At 41.0% G+C, this 13,280-nt stretch overlaps 1 long non-coding RNA gene across 1 annotated transcript; it reads right to left on the bottom strand.

Annotated features, from left to right (window-relative positions):
- Window positions 1-6,063: 6,063 nt before the first annotated feature.
- LOC140555736 (uncharacterized) lies at window positions 6,064-7,245 on the bottom strand. The gene is made up of 3 exons (XR_011979684.1): window positions 7,176-7,245; window positions 6,988-7,035; window positions 6,064-6,101 (listed from the first exon to the last, which is right to left on the bottom strand). It is a non-coding gene; the product is annotated as an uncharacterized lncRNA (long non-coding RNA).
- Between the last annotated feature and the right edge of the window lie 6,035 nt (window positions 7,246-13,280).

The raw sequence follows: 13,280 nt of genomic DNA, 5'->3' as shown, positions 1-13,280 counted from the left end.
TCGGCAGCCACAACAGAGGAAGAGCAAAAGAGAGCTAGCTATATAAGAGCCTCCCCCCTCCCCACGCACACACCACAGTAATGTGGTTGGTGTGGCGCAACAGATAACACCACCACCTGCCAGTGAGCTACCACACCATGTGGAAGACTGGAGTTCGATTCTTCGGCCTAATCCAAGTTACCTTGTAAGTCGCTCTGGATGAGGGCGTCAGCTAAATGTATGGTTGGAGCTGGTGATTTTGGGGAGCTCTTCTGTACATGGGTCTGTCTGGAGGTCTGTTTACTAGTATGGCTAATCCCAAGCAACACATGGATATAATGTTAGCGTTAGCTACTTTAGAAGATGGAGACAGAAAGTAATTCAGATTGACTACAGAGCAAATCTTGCTTTCATGATAGACAAACTGAGGAGAGAAGTCATGAGCAAAGCTCCACTGGTGACATATCCCTCATAAAATAAAACTTAGTAAGACGTGGGAACAAGATAATTAAGTTGTGGCCACTTCTTTGTAAGACATGGAAGCAAGTTTGTAAACTGTGGCCACAACTTAATTATCTTGTATCCATGCCTTACTAAGGCACGGCCATGGCCATGATAGTTCTGTTTCCATTATTATTTCAATATCTTAGGATGTATTTCATTATCTCAACATAAGCAGCATGGTTTTCTGAAGATGAGGGTATATGTTTTTCCAGACTAATTCCAGACATCATTGAGATGTGGCAATCTCCCACACTGTCCATATGGAAATCTACGAGAGGGAGGGAGGGAAAGAGGGAGGAAGGGTAGATGCTAATGCCATATATGCACATATATACATATTTAAAAATATTGTAGCAGTGATGCTAACGCTTCGGTAGCAATGCTAGGCGAGGCTGGTGGCCAGCGAGCTAATACAGCGGTAGGGATACACCACAAGGCTGACGAGTCGGGGCGGTCACAATGCTAATGTTGCGATAGCAATGCTAATGCCATATTTGCACATATATGCATATTTTTAAATATACCGTACAAACATGTCGAGTACATCTAGCCTAGTACAGTCTGAACACCCCAGATATCGCAAGAAAGCGTACTTCTGTCCTTGGGAGTTTGTACTCGCGAACCGAGTGTACTACATTCCAAAATTGGAGGCAGGAAATGGCTTTATTCTATTTAAATTGTTTCTATTGCTGGACGATTTCTCAGTAGGTCAGCCAAAGCAGGATGCCAGTCGTTGCTGTGGTGGGTTGTGGTTGAGACTCAGCGATCTGCTCAGATGATACGCTAGATTAGCTGACCACAGTGCACTCAAGGTGTGAAACAAGCCTAATTCTGCAGGTTGGTTATTGGTTATGGCATTTCATCAAAAGGGAGTTTGGGACCACAACATCTGCTCCTTATTGTGAAAAAGCTTCTGTGGCCTAAAACGACCTCTATAAATGACTAGTTGACTAGTCTATAATGTGAAATAATGTGTTTTCAGTCAATGGGTTTTAAACACATATTTAAAATTGAGACCCCCCAGATCATAGAGGTCACTCGGCCGGTCATCTACTGCATCCGCACTGGGTTTTTCCCTTCCACGAGCAGTTTACTTTCTTCAGCTGTGTCATGATTCAGGTTCTTTGTGTCCTTGCCTTTCTGGCAATTCAGCCCTTTTTCCATGATCGGCACGGTCCCACCAAATGTAGCCAAAATGGAACAGCCATGTCAGTAGTTTGTAGAGCCACGTTCTCTCACATCATACTGGAGGATTTTCAATCCACTCTTAATTACAATGTTGCTTTGGTTCTTTGGGGTTTGTGGGCATCCAATTATGCACAGATCTTCTAAGGTCCCACCACAGCCTTTCAATTATGACTTGGCCATTGCAACACCCTAAATCTTTTCTTTTCTTTTACGTGCTTTGTGAACATCAAAGATTCAGCCTATCAAAGTAAGAACTGACCGTTCTCATTGAAGTGGCGTGGTCAGGATAAGGATCTGATCTTGTAATGCTTATGAAAAGTGGCTGAGATGCAGCTTTTAATTGAATGTTAAACTCTGTTAAAAGTTCTTTTTTGAAGTGTTGAGGTCGGAGACTGAAGGTTTTTGGGAGGCTGAGTTGTAGTTCTGGTGTTCCTTCAGTTCCGTTCGGTGGATGAGACGACGCAGGCCATGGCGTTTGATGGCATCATCTTCCAGGGACAGAGTCTGAAGATCCGCCGACCGCACGACTACCAGCCTCTGCCGGGCATGAGCGAAAACCCCAGCGTCTACGTGCCAGGTGAGCTTTAGGATAGCAATGCCATCTTGGTTCTTTGGGGTTTGTGGGCATCCGATTATGCACAGATCTTCTAAGGTCCCACCACAGCCTTTCAATTATGACTTGGCCATTGCAAGACCCTAAATCTTTTCTTTTTCTGCTATTCTGTTATAGATTTGCTGATGTGCTTGGGATCATTGTCCTGTTGCATGGCCCAATTTCAGCCAATCTTTAGCTTGGATAGATGACCTCACATTTGGCTCTGGAATACCTTGTCATAGTTCAGTTCAGAGTTCATGGTCGACTCAATAACTCGACCCGGCAGGTCCTATGGCTGCAAAAGAAGTCCAAATCATCACCCCTCCACCATTGTGCTTTGCTCTGATTTGCTGTGTTCTGTTTTTAGCCAAAAGTGGTCAGACATCTCCACTTTGGTCTCCCCTGTCCAGATGTCTTGTGGTTTGTTCAGATGTAAGTTGGCCGAGCTGCCATGTTCCTTCTTAGAAAGAAGAGGCCTTCTCCTTCCTGGCATCCCTTCCAAGTCTTGCTTGTTCAGTCTTTTTCTTATTGTTCTGTCATGAACTTCAACATTTAACATATAAGTAATTATAAGCTGGAGCATTTTCTTGAAATGGACCAAGGGCAGGAAGATCACAAAGAACCTCAGGGACCGTAAAGGACCAAACGGTCAGGGAAGTGCTTCTGTTCTTTAAAGGCAAAACCCTGAGAGGATGTGAAGGAGTTTCTTCCCACAAGACATTCGGACTCTCAACCAAGATTGAGGCTGTTAAGACTGTTGAGTACCCTTCCCCTGTCCTCCCTTTCCCAATACAGGACTATTTACTGATGATCATTTATTATTATAATAATTACTACCTCCCTGCACTGTACACTTCATTTGGTATTTTGTGTAAATAATAAACACTGCAAACCAGGAGGCTAAACATCAAGTTGGTTTAAAGTCACACAGACGGATTTATTAATGGTACACAATGGTTACAGGATACAGCCGTATATGAATATGAATAACAGCTATGAATGATACTACCTGTGGAATATAAACTGAGTATAGTATATAGAGAGATAAAGAGAAAGAGAGAGAGAGACAGGGAGAGGGTCTTGGTCTTGGTTTCTTCCTCTCGATCTGAGGGAGTTTTCCCTTGCCGCTGCCGCCGCCTGGCTTCCTCAAAAGAGGCTCGAACCCAAATCTCTGTGAGGCTGCTTTGTGACGACATTCGCTGTCAGAAGCACTATAGAAATAAGAAATTTTACTGAATTTAATTCAATTGAATTGAACTGAATATATGCAAAAATGTGGGCACCCTTGGTCAAAATGTCTGTTACTGTGAATTGAAAGTATAAAACATATTTAAAAATTAAGGATAAACATTCTTTACAGCATGTTAAGCAAGTTTAGCGTATTCTTTTTGTGATGTACAAGCACTATTCAAAAGTTTGGGCACCCCAAGAGATCTGTGCTTTCAGATTCAGGCTTTAAACAAGGTCTATGACCTTAATTAGCTTGTCCACAGTCAAAAAACAAATTAGCTTTATAAAAACTCTGACCCCTCAAACCATGTCCCAACAAATAAAAAATTATGTCCGCACAGCTGGAGAATGCTATGAGTGGGTAGCAGTGTTTTTAAGATAGTTGTGATTGAGAAATGTCAGTTTACAGGAATGAACTGAGGTCTGGAAGACCAGGAAAACTGTCTGAGAGAGCTGCTGGTAGGGTAAACGTCAGAGTCAAAATCCCTGTTTGACTGCAGAAGACCTTCAGGAAGACTGTTCAGACTCAGAATCATCAGAAGATGCAGCCTTACCATGAAACTCCACGAGCATCTAAAAAAGGCTGGTGGGCTCCCCCTACAGTTGTGTCTTTTGTTATCTGGGAGTTTTGCAAGTTAATACACAGTTGTCAAGAGGCATAAGCTAAGGGTTGTGCTCTGGCCCTCACAGCCCCCCGGCTGTGTTAAAATCTTTAACTTTATTTTGGAGATCATATCATTTTATACTTGCTTAGCTTTTCACAGTAATAGATATCTTGATAAGAGCTTGACAAGCTTTTGCTTGTCACTGTCTATAATCTCTACCTGCCTGTTGATTTGGGTGTTCTGCAAATGACCTGATCGCAACCAGATAATTCATGCACAGCTGTAGCAACTGGACGATTGGTGCCACATCAGTGTTTGTGCTCTAATTTGTCTCAGTTTGGGATTAGAAAGGCATAACTATTTACAATTTGCCATAATTATATAGACACAGAATGTAGGTCTAATGAATATGTAATTTTACATTTGCATGTAAGGCATTTAGCAGATGCTCTTGGGATCTTGGATTATCCAATTAAAAATATTACAGCAAAGCGACCGTAAAAACTCTGAACGGCTAAGACTTAATGGCAGTGCTGATGTTTGCTTGATGTTTATTAACACTGAAAACAACACAGTCCCACATTTTATACTCACATCTCTGCACTTGTAGCGTAATCAGTGCAACAACACTAAGCACGATCAAGAGCACAGTCACAGAAAAGGCGATCTTCCAGACTTTACCTACAGAACCACGCAAGAATAAAACCAGATACAAGCATAAGAAAATCATCAGCAACTCTTAGGAAAGAGGAGAAAATAGTTTCAGCTGATGTTAATAATAATAATAATAATAATAATAATTATAATAATAATAATAATAATAATATTGTCTTAGTAACTGCTAAGCTAGCTAAAGGAGCAGTTCAGTCATTAATGCTAATGTTGCTAACTGTGAGTGAAGGTGAACTGAACAGCACTATACACAAAACACTTTATTCATTTATTTATTATAATTAGTGACTTTTTAAAAAACAGATTTCACATTTTGTAACATTATTTATTTTAACCATGATTTGTGGCATTTTAGTTGCTGGTTTTGTTACTGACATATGTAAATGATTGGATGCCCTGCCTTGTGTCTCATTCAAAACACACTCTGAAACAGCCTCTTTTAAGGTGGAACTGGCACTAAATCTACAGAAAAAAAAAATCTATTTACATTATTCACTTATAATTCAGAACTTTGCATCATTTTAGCATTTTACTGCACACCCTCATTAATTTTTTATTTATTTAAATTAATTAACTAATTTAATTTAACTGTGATTGTATTTTATTATTATTATTAATAACAATAATAATAATAATACTTTTCATGTTTATTTCATTTTTTATATGATTATTACTTTGTTATTAAATAAACTCTACTTACACTGGTCACTGTTGTCAGGGCAGTACACAAACAAAACCAGACAGACCTCCTTATCCATCTGAAACAGAGACACACACACACACACACACACACACACTAACGTCCATCACTGGTTTAGACTGGAAAACACTTTAGGCCGCTTTCACACTCAGGCTACTGCAGAGCGGACCAGACCAGAACCAGCACTGACTGTAATCAGCTTCTACAGACCAATAAACAGTCCAATAACAGAGACCAAACACCCAGCACTCACACACACACACACACACACACACTTCTTACCGTCTTGTCGTCACAGAGGATCTTCCAGGTAACTTGTCTGGTGTAATTGTGAGACTGGCATGAGAGGTTCATCAGTCCTGACTGATCAGCTTCACCCAGAAAATGCCCCGTCTGCAAATCAAGAGCAGTAGAGAATAAACTCCATCCTGTTTACTGACCAGATAATCCCAATAACCCCCAACACCCCTCATCCTCCACCTTCCTCACTAAACAGGTGTAGTGCAGAGTGGAGCTCAGGTGCTCACCTCATTGTACAGCCTGTGCTCACAGCCCCTGCGCTCCTCCACCATGCTCTTATTCAGCTCCAGGGTGACGGTGCCATTCTTGCAGATGACCGTGGGACAACCTGAAAAAAAAACCCCAGCAAAAAAGTGTTCTGATAATATGTAGTGTATCTGACACCTTTATGAAACACTCCATGTACACACTGACCTCTCTGAATACACACCAAATATATTTTGCATTAAAGTAGAATTCTTTTTTTTTGTTTACTGCCCCCCCCCCCCCCCCACTTCTCCATGCAGAAGTCTTTCAACTTCAGTTTTCAGACAGGTGGTCTCACATTTTCTCAAGCTCCCTCAGATAAAATAAAGAATTCCTAGTGGATTCCATGCTGGGAAGCTCTCCAGCCCCTGCTGCAGCCCCAGACCACGACACCTCCACCTCCATTCTTCACAGCTGATATGGGTACTTCTGTTCAAATGCTGTGTCTGGTTTACGCCAAACACATCCTCTATTACTGCATCCAAATAATTAAACTTTGGATTCAGTCGTCTAAAGCACATTTTTTTAGATGTCCTTGCTTAGATTTTTTCCTGACAGCAAAGGTTTTCTCCTTGCACACCTCCCATGAAAATCAAATGTGCGTGGTCTCTTAGTGATGGTAGATGCTGTGCTTTGACTTCAGCTGTGGTTAGACCTTTCTGGAGATTCTTTGCTGACATTTTGAGTGACAGTTGTTACACTTCAGGTGTTTTTAAATCCCTTCTCAGATTCATCTGCATCTACAACCTTCTTTCTGAAGGCCTCAGAAAACTCTCTAAACTCGGATTTGATTGCATTAGAGCGTTAGTGAGGTCAGGATATCACCACCCCACCTCATCCCCAACTCCCCAACTCATCCCAAAAGTACTGTCTCATTTCTCCTGCTTTTAACACATCACCTTCAAGAACTGACGGTTCACCTGCTGCCACACACACCAACACACACCAATATAATGAAATCTACTTACCCAGTTTATTATCTTGGGTTGAAGCTCCAGTGTTGTTGACACCACCCACTACAATAACACACCACCAACAAAGTCACAGTAATACACATTAAGCGGCATCTCTACACCCGTACAGCCTGGATTTTAATGATAATTTAATTTGAAGGAACCAATGGAAAAGTTTACATTAGAGGAAGTCTATTACTCACTGTTGAGATTCCACACAAATCCGAAGAGTAAAGAACACCAGATGAACTTTGCCATGGCTGTCCTTTTTCCACAGCACTGGAGCTAGGAGCTAGCTGTATAAGAGCCAAACAGTACACCAGCCCTCTTACAGAACAAACCAATGACTGTGCAGTAAATGGGACACACACCCTCACAGGATGCAGAAGGTTATTTTGGTGAGATTTAATGTATTTTTGGGTGAAAATGTAAAGTAGAAGTAAAAAGTCAGCAGATAAATAATGACTTTATCTGCTGACTTTTTACTTCTACTTTACATTTTCACCCAAAAATACATTAAATCTCTAATGACTGCAGTAAAGTATAGATAACCATCATGTGAAACCAACACATTTATTTATCCATCTATCATCCATATATCTATCTATCATTCATCTATCTATCTATTTATCCATCTATCTATCTATCTATCTATCTATCTATCTATCTATCTGTCTATCCATCTATCATCCATATATCTATCTATCATTCATCTATCTATCTATCTATCTATCTATCTATCTATCTATTTATCCATCTATCATCCATATATCTATCTATCTATCTATCTATCTATCTATCTATCATCTATCATCCATATATCTATCTATCTATCTATCATCTATCATCCATATATCTATCTATCTATCTATCTATCTATCTATCTATCTATCTATTTATCCATCTATCATCCATATATCTATCTATCATTCATCTATCTATCTATCTATCTATCTATTTATCATCTATCATCCATCTATCTATCTATCTATCTATTTATCCATCTATCTATCTATCTATCTATCTATCTATTTATCCATCTATCATCCATATATCTATCTATCATTCATCTATCTATCTATCTATCTATCTATCTATCTATCTATCTATCTATCTATTTATCCATCTATCATCCATATATCTATCTATCATTCATCTATCTATCTATCTATCTATTTATCCATCTATCATCCATATATCTATCTATTTATCCATCTATCTATCTATCTATCTATCTATCGATCTATCTATCTATTTATCCATCTATCATCCATATATCTATCTATCTATCTATCTATCTATTTATCCATCTATCTATCTATCTATCTATCTATCTATCTATCTATCTATCTGTCTATCTATCTGTCTATCCATCTATCATCCATCTGTCTGTCTATCTATCTATCTATCTAACTGTCTGTCTCCATCAATGACACAGCACACGTACGTAGTCTAGTATGAAGATGTCCGTGGCAGAGACTCAAGAGAACTGGAGTGAAATGTCCTAACTAAGCTACTATCTATCTATCTATCTATCTATCTATCTGTCTGTCTATAGCACTTATTAACATAATTTTCTGTATAGAATTTTTTCATATTTCAAAATAAGTGCTATATCTATCTAGATATATCTACAAAACTGCCATCCATTAAATGCAGTGAATACACTAGAGCATCCTAACTTGTATGGTGAGTATGTCCTAGCTCCTAATCAACATGGGATTGCATAGAGGTTTGATGGTCTGTAGTCTTCCAGACACTGTAAGATAAACAAAACCCCTTTAGAGGAGTCATTTCCTACATCGTCCTACGCACAACCCTTCATGTTCACATACACCAGGAAAAAGCTAAGCAATGACTCATTAGTAAAGCTCAGCCTCTCATTGTAAAATGTGAGCAGACAGTCTTAGTGAGCTTGTCAGATGCTAGACCATGCATTTGTTTCTTTTGGCCTGACCTACTCTGCAGGGAGCTACACCACACCACATGCTAATAGCTTCAGTGATATTAGGCCATCATTTCCCATCATTTTCATCACTCCTGGAAAGTTCCAGGTGGAAAGTAACAAAGTAAGTACTTCTACTGTACTTCTACTGTACTTTTACTTTATGGATTTTGAAGTATCTGTGATTTATTGAGTATTTCTGTCACCTAATACTTTTTACTTTTTACTCACTACATTTTTAAACACTGCTCCTTTCCTAAATGGTTTAATTCATTGATGCTGTTTCTAATCAGACAGCTAACCTCGACACTGCTGTTGGTGAATCTGAATCTGTGAAGGGCTCAGTTCAAACGGCTCATGTGAAACTCAGTCAGAGCTGAGCTTTGGTTCTGTAATCTGATGGAAATGTAAACTGCTTCCAGTATAATCTGTAAAACTATTTAGACATTTAGCACACTCACGCGCCAGCGGAGCTTTACTGCATTTAGTGGCCTGGATTTTCCTGCTGGTCTACTGAAGTGTAGTCAAACACATCTGCCTAGCGGACAAACTAACAGTGTTTATTGTTGATAAATTTTGCTAATCAGTTCCACCCGTTCAATAGAGTTAGTAGTTAGTGGTGGAGTTTTCAGAGACTTCCAAATCTGATTGGATAGAAATTGATAGAAGTGAACAGTTCACCAGTTTTGTGGAGCAACTGTATCTTTACCACCAGTCTCCTAACACATGTAAATAACTGGAAACAGCTGCTCTGAGCTTAAACAATGACAACAGGAAAGGGCTTGAGGGCTTTTTTTATAATTATCTTATATATCTGTGATGACAACAGGGACAAAAAAAACTTTAAACTTAAATAATAAGTTAAATTTAACTTAGTTTAACTTAAATGTTATTAAATAAAAAAAAAAAAGTAAAAATACAAAAAATCACTGATTGGTCCAAGCTCTGCAGGAGGTGGTGTGCACAGCCCAGCACATCACCAGGGTACAGCTCCTTCTGGATTTACATGCCAGCCGCTGTCTGAGGATGTCCAGGATGATTATTATTATGGACTCCACCCACCCAAGCCATTGCCTGTTCTCACAGCTGCCCAGCGGCAGGAGGTACAGAAGCATAAAGACCAGAACCAGAACTGAGCTTCTACCCCGGGCCATCAGGCTGCTGAACAGCCAGCAGTCCAGTGTATCAGTACAGTCCGTCACAAAGCTCTCCCAACAGCCTCTCATCACACCTCCACCCCACACACACACTCTGCACCCTGCACTTTCTAACTTTCTGAAACTGTGATCAGCAGACTTCTCACCCAGCCACACTACACGTCTTTTGAAATTGGTAGAAAGGGAGAAAATATAAAACTGATGTCATTGTGGTTGGTGAATCAGTCTAGACCAGTGCAGCATGTAGACACTATCCCAAACACATTTAGTCCAAATTATAAGCTACATGAAAACCACCACTCTGGAATGATGGGGCCTAGTTCACATTCTCCCATTGTCCCTTTTCCCTACATACTGTGTTTAAGTTTTGTCCTTGGGTTCCACATTGGCCTACATATGGATGGGACCAGGATAGGTTAAACATGGACCCCATTCACCTACAGCACAAATGGCTGCAGGTTTCCACTTCATCTAAGCAAAGCCCGCCTGATTCTGTTTTCCAGATCAGTTGAGGGTTTCCTGACATATGTGATGACTGGAAAGCAGCTGATGGATCCTTTGAACTCAAGACAAGTCCAAGGCCAAGTGAGTCAAATTGCTTTCCGTTGCAATGGTATTTTGGGTTTACAACTTTGCTCAATTGCCAAGACATATTTCTTAAAACCATCCATCCATTTCTCTAAACTGTAAACCAACCCACATGCTGGGTCAGGCCACAGGACTTCATCTACATCACAGGCTCCCTGTCCAGACATCCACACCCCTGACATCACAGGCCAGTTCCATTACGTGCAAGAGATTTTCCCTGGCGTAAGGGGCTGCCGGTCATAAGCCTTTCTACGCCATAAGGAAAAGAACTCCTCGTTTGAGTTGAGGAAAGGGAACTATGGTGTTCTTGGTTGATTTTACACCACTCTCTGACCTGGATGGCATTGTGTGGGACAAACTCACATTGTCCCACACAGGAACTCAAACAGGACGTCTTGCTATCCTGCTGCTCACACACACACATCTGGAATATCAGGAGATGTTGAGTGTTATATGTCCCCAATGTGGAATGACGGCAGAAATGACGTAATGTTGCCACCACGCTGACCTGGGACTGCAACAATAGCTCGTCGCCACAATCACGTCCGGGCCTCTCCTCTTCTCCTTTTGGTCAGACCGAACCCAGCTTTATCCAGATTCATGTGGTCGTTCTAAAGGGATCCAGTTGTAACACACAGCCTGAACAGGCAGGACATGTTTTGTGCATTGAATTAATGTGGATAAGGTAGCATCTCATATATTTCCCTCCAGTCTTGGTTACAGCGACAACTGTAAGAGTAAGTAGCGTGACTTGTCTCTCATGGTGGACAGAAATATTTTTTAAATAAATGGTGGAGATCTGTCGTCTCATTTACATTTATGGCATTTAGCTGACGCTCTCATCCAGAGCGATTTACAAGGTAACTCGTATTACAGGGGTGGGCCAATGTAGTGTTAGGAGTCTTGCCCAGGGACTTATTGGTGTAGCACAGCATACGGTCACCCAGACTGGGAATCCAACCCTGGTCTCCCACATGGTCTAATAGCTTACTGGCAGCTAGTGGTTTTATCTGTTGTGCCACACCAACCACCGTCTCAGTTGCTAAAGCTAACGTTACCTTAGCTAACAAGCAAACAGCTGAGTTGGATTCTGTTGCGTTTTAGGACTTGATCAATAGTGGAAAGGTGGAGACTGTTTAACATGGCCTTCAAAGACTGCCTGCACTGTCCTGATGGACCATGTCAACACGGAGGGTCTCCTGGTGTGGGTACAACATGGATGTCCTCCCCTCCGACGTGGCAGTCTTGTGATTCTACAAAAGAACATGTAGTTACAAAAAATATAAATACATGGGACTACATGTATGCTGGAAAAACAGAAGAAGCAATGACCTGTTCTATGGTGGACACAGCCAGTCTGCTTTCAGGTTGGGCTGAACTCGAAGTCCCGCTTCCCTCATTGTCGTCAAACCGTGGCCGAGAACATGGTCTATGACAGTTGCTTGTATCTCATCTCACGAAAGTCTCATAACCCCTCTTTCACCTCTTCCACATCTTTCTTTTACTCTGCCTCTCTGGTGGTTTCTAGCCATAGTGAAACTTCAGCGACTAGAGCTCCTTGTACTGGCCTATACTGGTTTCTTCACGTGATCAAGTTGATTCAGACCGAACCCAGCTTTATCCAGATTCATGTGGTCGTTCTAAAGGGATCCAGTTGTAACACACAGCCTGAACAGGCAGGACATGTTTTGTGCATTAAATTAATGTGGATAAGGTAGCATCTCATATATTTCCCTCCAGTCTTGGTTACAGCGACAACTGTAAGAGTAAGTAGCGTGACTTGTCTCTCATGGTGGACAGAAATATTTTTTAAATAAATGGTGGAGATCTGTCGTCTCATTTACATTTATGGCATTTAGCTGACGCTCTCATCCAGAGCGATTTACAAGGTAACTCGTATTACAGAGACAGGCCAATGTAGTGTTAGGAGTCTTGCCCAGGGACTCTTATTGGTGTAGCACAGCATACGGTCACCCAGACTGGGAATCCAACCCTGGTCTCCCACATGGTCTAATAGCTTACTGGCAGCTAGTGGTTTTATCTGTTGTGCCACACTCATATATTTCCCAACTGTAGCAGTTGGGAAAACTGTATTTTGTGGCTGTTCTAAAACCAGTGTATTTATACTACACGTCACATCTGAAATATTCTGCACTACAATAATTACAGAACATGTCGTGTATGCCATTGACTGTACAGGATATTACAGACCACACGACACACTCCGGACCATCATAGGACCATAAACAGGCCCACCACATTCTTCCCAGACATTACATTCTAATTACTGCATTGTGGGGTTTTTTTAACTGGTTGAAGGGGCCTTAAATCTTAAATCTAGCTCTAAGTGGTTGAGCCGGTTGACCCGCTTAGCTCTTCACCTGGTCTAAAAACCTGACCAAGCTAGTCAGTCAACCAGTCTGACCAAGTTTGCTGACCAGCTTGATCAGCCAGACACATTGGTCCACCAATATGACCAGCTTGACTACATCAGTATGACCTGCTTGGTCAACTTGGCCATGCTGGTAGACTTTTTAGTTTGTCTTTACTTGGATGACCAGCTTTTCCACCAACTCGGCCTTGAGAAGAGCAACTCAGACCTTCAGTTGAGGTGGTGC

Source organism: Salminus brasiliensis, chromosome 5 (genome assembly GCF_030463535.1).
Source record: "Salminus brasiliensis chromosome 5, fSalBra1.hap2, whole genome shotgun sequence".
NCBI classification, from domain to species: Eukaryota; Metazoa; Chordata; class Actinopteri; order Characiformes; family Bryconidae; genus Salminus; species Salminus brasiliensis.
This window is presented reverse-complemented; position numbering and strand designations above follow the sequence as displayed.